This window comes from Gekko japonicus, unplaced genomic scaffold (genome assembly GCF_001447785.1).
Source record: "Gekko japonicus isolate JY-2015 unplaced genomic scaffold, Gekko_japonicus_V1.1 scaffold8, whole genome shotgun sequence".
In the NCBI taxonomy this organism is placed as follows: Eukaryota; Metazoa; Chordata; class Lepidosauria; order Squamata; family Gekkonidae; genus Gekko; species Gekko japonicus.
Genome location: NW_015167057.1, coordinates 1,975,885 through 1,986,623, shown reverse-complemented (window position 1 = coordinate 1,986,623; position 10,739 = coordinate 1,975,885).

Below are 10,739 nucleotides of genomic sequence, written 5' to 3'. Positions count from 1 at the left end.
AGAAGGATCACTCAGCTCGGCTTGCTGCAGGGCCCTTTCATAAGAGCATAAGAGACGCCAATGTTGGATCAGGCCAGTGGCCCATCCAGTCCAACACTCGGTTACACAGTGGCCAAAAATACCAGGTGCCATCAGGAGGTCCAGCAGTGGGGCCAGGACACTAGAAGCCCTCCCACTGTTGACCCCCCCCCAAGCACCAAGAATACAGAGCATCCCTTGTCCCAGCCTGTGGCTAATAGATACTCATGAACCTCTGCTCCATATGCTTATCTAATTCCCTTTTGAAGCCATCCATGCTTTTAGCCGACACCACCTGTGGCAGTGAATTCCATGTGTTAATCACTCTTTGGGTGAAGAAGTACATCTTTTTATCCATTCTAACCCCACTGCTCAGTAATTTTATTGAGTGCCCACGAGTTCTTGTATTGTGAGAAAGGAAGAAAAGTACTTCTTTCTCTACCTGCTCTATCCCAGGCAATCCTGTAAACCTCCCAGTCCAGCCCCACTTCTGAACTGCAAAGTTCTGCAACATCCCAGACAACTGACCCCCCATATACCTAGGGAAAAGACGGAACAAAAACGACACACACCGTTCTTACCACCTGCTTTCATGTCAATACCCCTTGGGCCATCTGCACCACTATTGCTTCAGGCCACCCTTTAGAAAGCAAAACCGGTTACTCACGAAAGGAGCAGCCAAGCTGACATGGACCGGCGCTGGGCTCTGCTTTGAAGTTATGGGGAGCCAAGGAGAGGCCTGCAAAATTGGTATGTATTGCCTTTTTTCTCCTGGCATCTGGCACCTGTAATTTTAGGAGCACGCTGAGACAGGTGCTCGCAGCATTCTCTCTTCTTGGGGCTTCCAAGGAGATCAGGTATCCACCTCTGGGGAAAGCATACAGGGAGAATACATTAAAAGGTGAGGTGGGGGAAGGAGGCTGATAGGTGTAAGGAGGTCTTTCCCTGGAGGGGAATTCTCCAGGGCTAGAAAGCAGGGCTAGAAAGCCAAGACTCCCACTGGCCTCACCCCCACCCCGACCCTGATGCACAAACAGGCTTGCTTTAAGGACAAGCAAACTGACAAGGAATTAAATCAATGAATAATTGAAAAGATGACCATTGATCTTTTGCTTCCTGGCGGTCTAGATCTGCTTTTCGGAGCAACCAAGCGAGGCCCAGGAAAAGGGGGTCGCTTCTTCCGGGTTGACAACAAAGAGATTTTTGCAAAATTGCCTTTTAGCTCTCACAAGCATCAGCTAGCGAGTCTGCACTGACGCCTCAGAATCTGACTCACTGTTGTTTTTTAAAAAATTATATTGTATTGTATTTGATTGATTGTATTTGCTATCATCATAAGCATCTTTGGGTCCCTTCGGGGGGGGAAGGGATTAAATATTCTACATACGTTAAGTATGACTTAATATTACTGATGTTCTTTTTATTTGGATTCATTTTTATAACTACGTATATGAATAAATATAGTTTTTTTCAGTTCTGTTTTTGATGTTTTAATATGCTAACTGACACCCCGTCTATCTGCCTGTTGCTCATTGCTACCTGTAGGAATTCTTTTACTTCCCCCAGAACTCAGCCAGCATTCCTATCTAGGTGGGACAGGAAACCGCCCGGTTACAAAAGCATGGAAGCTCTGCTTTCCCCTCAGATGCTCAAAGACAGAAGGCTGGCTTAAAAAAATGTTGTGTTTTCTTTTACTGCCAAGCTGCATACAGTTAATGATGACAGGAAATACAGATTTAGTTCAGACAGTGAAACATTATGGTGTAATCAAAGTGACCGGTTAGTGCAGGGGTCGCTGACCCGTTTGAGCCTGTGGACACATTTGGAATTCTGACATGGTGGGCGCGGCAACAAAATGGCTGCCACAGGAACCAGAGCCAGCCACAAAATGGCTGCCACAGCTTATCTTTATGCTGTGATGGCAGCTGCTTCCAAAGCCAGTTTGGTGTAGTTGTTTAAGAGCGGCGGACTGTAATCTGGAGAACAGGGTTTGATTCCCCACTTTTCCACATGCAGCCAGCTGGGTCAGTCACAAGTTCTGTCAGAGCTGTTCTCTCAAGAGCAGTTCCCTCAGAGCTCTCTCAGCCCCACCTGCCTCACAGGGTGTCTATTGTGGGGAGAGGAAGGGAAGGAGATTGTAAACTGCTCTGCGACTATGAATGAAGGGCAGAGTATAAATCCAATCTCTTCTTCTCCTTGATCTGCACAGCCAATCAAATCTCCAATAGTCAGTCCGAAACTTTGCTTAAAATAAAAATATATTCTATTAAAAAAAAGAAGAAGCCTTGTCGGGCAAAAGCCCTACCTGGCTCCACCCACTTCCTAAAACCACTTGGCAGGTGCCAGAGAAGGTGTCAGCGGGTAGTACCATGATGCCCACAGGAACCACACTGGATACCCCTGGGTTAGTGTGATTGTCTGAACATGAGCCAGTGTACTAACTATGGTTAGTTAGTGGTCTATGCAAAGATAGGCTTTAAAGCCTATGAGCAATGCCTGGTGCATCTCCAAATTGCCTGGTAAATCTAAGAACTGAGAGGGAAGCAGAAATTTAAGATTTCCAGTAATCAGGTCTTCAGGGCCCTGCATAGCTCTCTGCACTGGCCCTAGCAGAAATACTGCAAAACAAATTTATGTAGAAATGCAAGTTCTTAAGTCTCCATGGTTTTTACAAGCTACAAAAACTCTCTTTTTCTTGGTGAAGAATTCAGATTTCTTTTTTTAGTGCAGAGTATGCACAGACTTGACTGGAAATCTTTGAAAGGAAGAAAAGGAGAAACCAAAGCCTCCTGAGGTTTCTTGCATGAGTCAAAACGCTTTGAAAAATTCACATGAGCCACCAAAGTCTACAGAAGCTTTTGATGTTTGGGGTGAATCTTTGGGATATATATTTGGAAAGGGATAAGACTGGACTGCAACACGTTCCTGCCCCTCCCCTTCTCTTTCTGATGGCTATTTGTGTCTACTCTATAGGGCTGGTTACAGGTTTGCACATAAGGCAAGGAGCCTTAATGTGCCCGAGTCCACACCACGTCAGGGTACGGTTGCAGGGATGACAACGTAACCAAGGGACAGCTGCGTGTGGGAAGCTGGCGTGGGAAGACTTTATAGATACATATATATATAGTCTCTCGAAAACCATGAGTCACTCCCAAACTCTCCCCCAACCCAACCACCACATGAATTTTTCCTCCAAAATAAAGCACTTTGTGCCATATTAAGAACACAAGAAAAACCATGTTGGATCAGGCCAATGGCTCATCCAGTCCAATGCTGTGTGTCACACAGTGGCCAAAACCCAGGTGCCATCAGGAGGTCCACCAGTGGGGCCAGATTTCATTTACCCTTCTTACAAGTTAGTGGATGGACGAACGGAATGCCTGCAATGTGGATGGACGGAGCAAGGCATTTTGCCACTCAAAGCAGTTGTTCCTGTACGATCCTAGTCTTGGAGTGTATGGCAGCGTGGAGAAAGTTAACCAGATTAACACGCCTTAAGCTTGTTGATATGGAGTCAGACTCTGGGTCTATCAAGGGCTGGATCCAGCCAGCTTTTTCACTCAGTCTCATCCAGTTCCCCTCTGTGCTACAGCCCCCATCTCACATGGCTTTTATACAGGGCTTTTTTGTAGAAAAAGCCCAGCAGGAACTCATTAGCATAATAGGCCACACCCAACAGCAGAAACCCATTAGCATATTAGGCCACACCCCTGATTGCACAGCTCATTGGCATATTAGGCCACACTCCATGCCTTCCCTTGGCTTGCCTGGGTGCCCCACGGCTGCGGGGAGCAAGCCGGCCCTTGGATAGGCCAGTGAAGGCACAGGAAGGCATTTAAATGCCTCCCCAATTCTTCCAGCCCCCCCCCCAGCCCACCTGCCTTGGAGTCGCTGGGGGGTTGCTCTCTAGGCCTTCCCTCTGTAGCCACGTATGCAGAGGTTTCGGCTGTAGTGGGCGTGGCCAACTCTGAAGCCAGCCAGAACTCCGTTCCTGTGCGTTCCTGCCCAACAATAGCCCTGCTTTTATATATGGAGATCCCATAACATCCAGCATAGCTTTTCTAGGTGGTCAAAGAAGATACCTCCTTATTTTTCATCTGCAGAAAGCAACCCTATCTCAGTTGGTAGAGGCTCTCCAGAGCCTCAAGCAGAGGTCTTTCGCATCACCTACAGCCTAATCCAGAGGTGTGAAACTCATTTGTTAAGAGGGCTGGATCTGACATCAATGTCACTTTGTTGGGCCAGGTCATGCATGCCATAAAATGTAATGCCAAGTACCAGAGAGATAAATTTTATAAAGGACAGAAGCTGGTAAGCTTCAAGTTGGTGTGTCCTCACTGCAAAGCCCCATGAGCTAGAGGGTGTGTGTGCAGAAGGAAAACCCGCTTGGGAAGACTGGAGACCCAGCAGTGCCTCTGCACCATCCGTAGGGTGGGGCAAACCCCTTCCCACTCCCACAATCAATGCTGTGAGCCTGGGCCCCAAGGGGAAAACGCAAAGCAGCTAGTAGTTGCAAACTCCCCCCTGGCCCTGAGCTGCCACGGAAGGGGAGCAGGAAGACAAATTGAACTAACCCCCCCTCATGCAGAAGTGGGGTGGGTGGGCCAGGTGCAACCAACGCCTAGCCAAAGCCGGCAGGCGACTTCACCTTGAAACCCCAAGCTGGTGTGAATATGGCTGTGGTGGGATTTACCAGTGAGCCTGCCGGGGGAGCAAAGGGGTTCTGCTTGACTGCTGCAGACAAGGTTGTTCCACAGTGCTGAAGCCACGATCGAAGTGGCTCTGCCTGCTCACCCACCGAGCAGCCTCCTGCTCCCTCCCTCACACCAGCTGCTCAGGGGCTAAATAAGAGCCCTGGATGGGCCAATTCCAGCCCACAGGCCACATGTTTGACACCCCTGGCCTAATCCTTCTAATTTGAGATGCCAGGGATTGAGCTGGGGACCTTCTGCATACAAAAGCATGTTGTCTAGCACCAAACCATGGCCCCAGCCTTCACTAGTGAACAGATAAAGCTTATACCAAATGAGATTATTGGTCCATCAGAGTCAGTACTCCACTCTGGCTGGAAGAAGCTCTCCAGGGTCTCAGGTTGAAGTCTTCACCTGATCCTTTTCACTAGAGAGGCTAGGGATTGAACTGGGGACATTCTACGCAGAAGACGTAGAATGTGCTCTACCACTAAATCCCACCCAAACGTGCTCTTGGTCAGTACCTGGACTCCACGGGAGAGCAAAAGGAGCTCTACAGAAAGCCTCTTTGAGCTACCCAAAATAGAAGTGGGATGCAGATATGAAAAAACAACAAGCAAGCAAGCAAGCAATAATCCAAGAGGTGTACCACCCACCACTTCTGATTTGGAGGGGAGGCCAAAGTACAACTCTAGATCAGGACATAGTAGGCTGCATGATTGGAAATTTGTGTGCATGCTGGCTGCATAATTTTTTATTGATATGGATTTTCATAGTAATACAAAAACAGTCCCAAAAAACAGTTTAATCAACTTTATTTGTACAAAAGGGCACAGTTACAGACGAGTGCTTTGTCACCGATCAATTCCAATCAAGTCAAATGAGAATACTGGTATTTAACAAAGCTATTTTCCGCATGGTTTTTTTCAGTAGTTCTGGCCCCACTCTGCTTTGGTTCATCCCGATTTCGGCGTGCATTTTTCTGCCTTTAGTTCTCACTTTGGTTTTTTTGGTTCCTTCCTGGGCTTTTTCCTGCTCTTTTGAGACCACTTTTACCCTGTTTTTCTGGAAGCCAGTTTTGAGTCTGCTTTTTCCTAGTGCGTAATGTTTCTAAGTTGCCTTTGTCCCACCCACCTCCAGCCCACTTTTCAATGATCAGGCTGTCCTCATCGTTAAACTACCGTGTGTCCCCCTGCCCTGAAGATGAATGACTTTAAAAAATAATAATAACAAGGGGTGTGTGTGCTTTGATGCCACCAATGACAACAGCATCCTCCTTTGAAAATAAGACACATGTGGAAGAAAATAAATGGACTCCACAACTGTAAAAGTGCACAGGGAGGGCAGACATGCGGAAGAACCCCAGGGGTTCAAACCAATTCCAAACCAATTATCCAAACCAGTTCTGATGCTTGTGGATCGACTCCGAAAACCAGGAGTAACTCAAGCGGGTGGAAAAGATCCTACTGAGCTATTCTGGAGAACTGCAGGGTGTTTTTCAGACAAGGTACTCCTCAATTCTGACTCCAAGTTTGCATCAGCATGGCATCTCTCGGCATCCATTTCCGCCATCTCATGAAAGAGAATGTACTTTCCCAGAGCCAGGTGGACTCAAACATTGCCCAGAGCTGGCCACATAGCCAGAAATTTCAGGATAGTTCTGGGATTCATATACTTGTTGTCTCCAAAATTCCAGGGGTATTGTGTCATCTTGGTGGGCATGGGGAATCATTATTTTTTGGCTGAAAATCCTTGCTACAGATGGTGTGCAGGCCCAATCAGTCCGCCAGAGAAATGCACAAGGGCCAGGCTCGACCTGAAAAAAGAAGAGTGCAGCCTAGTCATGATGCCACCAGCATGAGCAGTAGGACTGCCAGAGCCCGGAGAACCCGCATTTGCTTTTGACGCTGCTGGTGCAGTGGAAGATATTGCCTCTGCTTTTCTCTTGGTGGATCCCGTCATTCGCTCTTCGCCCCCAACTGGCCAAGAGGCAAAAATAGAGACCTGCTTGCTTCAGCAGGTGGTGAGGACGGTGAGCAATGAGGCTCAAACGGAACAACCTAGGAGGTGCAACAGTGGGGTTTTTTCCCCTGCGGGATCAGTTCTTTTAAAAGGGAGTTGTCAGGGCTCCAGGCAGGGCAGGTTCCTGGGTTGGGTTTGGGGGAGAGGCCTGGGCAGAGAGTGCTCAGAACCCTTCCTCCAGCACCGCCAGTAACCCTACTCATGCTTTCCTTCAGTCCACCCACATCACCATCTGCCTGTATTGCCTTCCTTCCCCCGCCTGTTTGTGAGCTTTTATACTGAATTAGGTCTGCCAACCCCACCCCCACCCCAGGCCCTGCTGCCACCCCCAGGCCCATCCCCCCCTTCAACTGGCCAGCGGGGGATTTACCAGGAGCAGCAGGGAGGCTGAGGCTACATCGCCAGCAATGTGGCAACATCACTTCTGGCGTGTACTGGGAGTGACATCATCATGCCAGCAACATTCGGGTGATGCTCTGGTATTTGGGCAAAAACTCTATGGTAGAAGTCATTTTTACCAGCGTGTTTGCCCCAAATTTGCCAGAGTGTTGCTGGGATGTCCCAGCTTACCACTTCGCTAGTGATGTAGCCTTGGTCTTCCTCCCACTCCTGGGAAGTCCCTCCTATCCTGTCAGTTGCCAGGAGGGACCTGGCAACCCTATAAATATATGTCCTTCCCCCAACAATGCTGGGTGACATATGCAGACAGGAACACCATCATGGTGCCAGTGTTCCCTCTAAGCTGAGTTAGTGTGAGCTAGCTCTCAGCTTCAGCCCCTGGCTCACACATTTCTGTCTTGGCTCAGGAAGGATGGCTCCAGCGCAAACTAATTTATGCAGTAGCCAAATCGCTTGCTCACAACTTTAATGCCAGTAGCTCACAGAGTAGAATTTTTGCTCACAAGACTCCACAGCTTAGAGGGAGCATTGCATGGTGCCAGCCAGGAGTGCCACCATTGCACACTGCCTGGAAATCCTTTCCTGACAGAGTGGGGTTACGGGACTGTGCCACATTGGGCCCTGCCAAAAACCCTAGGGCCCGGCAGCTGCCTCACCTCAGGGTATGCTGATGCCGGCCCTGACTTCAGGCTGTGGTTGTACTATCTTGCTTACATGGATCAGAGCTTGAGAAGAATGTTGGTTCTATAGTGGAACACATGCTTAGCATGCAGAAGGTCCCAGGTTCAGGTTCTGGCATCTCCAGTGAAAAGCATCTTAGGGCCAAACTGGACACGATTGCATCCTTGTGGCTGCCATGAAGACACCACCATTTTAAAGTCATTTTAAAATGCTGTGATGGCCTGATCCTGATAAGGCTCAGGATGCACCATTCTTGTTCCCTGTTTTGGCACTTGATAAGGTACACTGACCCTAGGGTGAAATTTTTAGCAGGAATTCTATCTGTCGTAAACACATATACCAGCGGTGTCAAACATGCAGCCTGGGGGGCCAGACCAGGCCCCCGGAGGGCTTCTATCAGGCCCGCAGTGGAACTGGCTGTCTTCTACTTCTTCTTCCAGTTCTGCTGCTGCTGCGTCATCGTAGGTTTGCAGCTTACAGATACACACCTGAACAGCATACTCAAGATTGCAACAGCACAGACATTTTGATGCAGTAATTCAGAGCAAGAGGTATCAGTTATCAGACACTGTTAAATAAACAAAATATTGCAAGAGTGCTAATGTTTTAAGCATGTTTTTATTTCAAGTTAAAAACCCATCTTTGTGTTTGTGTCCTTTATAAAGTTTATATCTCCGCTACCTGGCATTACATTTTATGAAACACATGGCCCAGCCCAACAAGGTCTCATTTATATCAGATCTGGCCTTCATAACAAATGAGTTCGACACCCCTGACATATACTGTAGAAGACTGTATACTTCTGATAATAATGCATATGTATCTTCGAGCCCCGCGCTGGTGTGAGCAGCCAGCCTGTTGTCCCCAGCTCATCATCCACCCAGCGATTTGAAAGCTTCGGCGAGTAGAAAAACTGGGAACCACTCCTTAGAGAGGGTGGGCACACCAATCTCCCTTGTGGGAGGGTGTTAGCTGACGGTCGGGACTTCCTGGTCGAGGTCGGAAAAAGGCGAAAGAACTTCTCGGCTACAAAAATCCCTGCAGTGGATGTCTCCGGCCAGGCGGTGGCAGTGTGACGATGTGACATACGGGTCCTGAAGCCTGGTCGACAAGCAACTGTTCGGAAACTGACTGAGCCAAGCCAGAAGACGTTTACACCGTGCAGTGACAGCTTGTGCAATTAAAAATGAATATATGTTGTCCTCCCTATCCCCTTTGAACATTGTTAGTCCCCTGTCTAATGCGTAACTGTACACCGCTTTGAGCCCACTGGGGAAAGCGATTAATAAATTGAAAAAAGTATCATCATCATCATCATCATCATCATCATCATCATTATTATTGAAACCGATTTCTCACAAGCTGCTGCTCCACCCTCGCGCTTCCCTTTCCCCCGATTACATTAATTTCCCACTACTTGCCCCGCAGCTTTGCCTGATTTCCTGTCAGCAAGCTGCCATTAAGTGTTATATTGCTTGGAGTATGTTCCCTTCCCCCCTTGTTCCTTTCACTTTTGTATTCTGCACCCTCCCGTTTCTTAGATGCCTGGAACAGCTCAAGGTGTGTAAAGGAGTAACTCTGTTATCTGCTGCCTCGTTAGTGGTGTCTATTGTCTATGAACCAAGGGCCTGTTTTGAGAAAGGCAAACTGTTATGTTCTCATGCAATTGCCTGTCAGTGCCTACCTTATTCGCGCCGGCGGGAAAGAGATCTATTGGTTACAGTTTGGTTCAATTCCCTTTATCATGGTCCCCTTTGGGGTTTGTGTCCATTCCTAACAATTCTATTGTTCCTGCTTCTTTCAAACGCTTTGGAATAAATTTTGCTTTAACCTTTAAATGTGGATTTATTTTGGAGACTTTGGAGATTCAACATTTTGTTAGGAATGGACACAAACCCCAAAGGGGACCATGATAAAGGGAATTGAACCAAACTGTAACCAATAGAAGGGAGCTCGGTTCAAAGATGTAAATGCGAGCCAAAGAGCCAAACGCTTTCTACGCACCTTCAAACAAGGCAGGCAGTCGGTACGGGAATATACGGCCGAGTTTCAGAACCAAGCGGCTAAATTGCGGGACTGCCCGGACCACCTGTGGGCCGAGATGTACCTACTTGGTTTGAATCAAGACATCAGAGAGACGGTCCTGCGGTCGGTAGAGCCGGTCTCCCTCATGGCGTGGGCGCAAGAAGCCGAAGGGGCAGAGAGCCGACTTCAAACCATCAGGCTGGACTCGGCTGCGAGCGGTGGAAAAGTGAGCCACTCTTCGACCCCCAAACCAAAGCCCGCACGACTCTCCGAGGCGGCTAGAGACTTCAGAATGAAAACGGGACTCTGTCTCAGATGTGGGGAGCGGGGCCATTTTGCGGCGGACTGCAGAACAACTCCAACGAAAGAAAAGCCACAAATTGCCAAAGGAAAACAGACCCCCCAACCAAAGAAGGGAGTGGCGAAACCCAGATTCTCCAAAGCCTTGCAGGCTGCGCCGGAGGACACCATTGAAGAATCACCCGAGTCGGAACCGGAGGTGGCGGGAAACGAGGACGTCCTGTTGTAAGAGGCGCAAAACAACAGGACTGTGTTCAGGATGCGCCAGTGGTGGTGAGAGAACCCCCTTCCCTGTTTTTCGTGACTGTGTCATTGTTCAACCCGATCCTGGGAACGCACATGAGGGTGAAAGCCCTCATCGACTCGGGGTGTGGGAGAGATTTGATCAGCCCCAGGGTGGTGGCGGGGTTGGAAGCCGGAATAAAGAAACTAAAATCTCCCATCATTTTTACCCAAATGGATGGGGCGCCTATGAAGCCTTGCCCTCACGAGACTATGCCACTTCGATTGGGGGCAGGAGACCATTGGGAGCAACGAACTTTTATAGTGGCCCCTGAATCGCAGTTTGCCTTAGTTCTGGGAGCTCCGTGGCTCTTCTCCCAT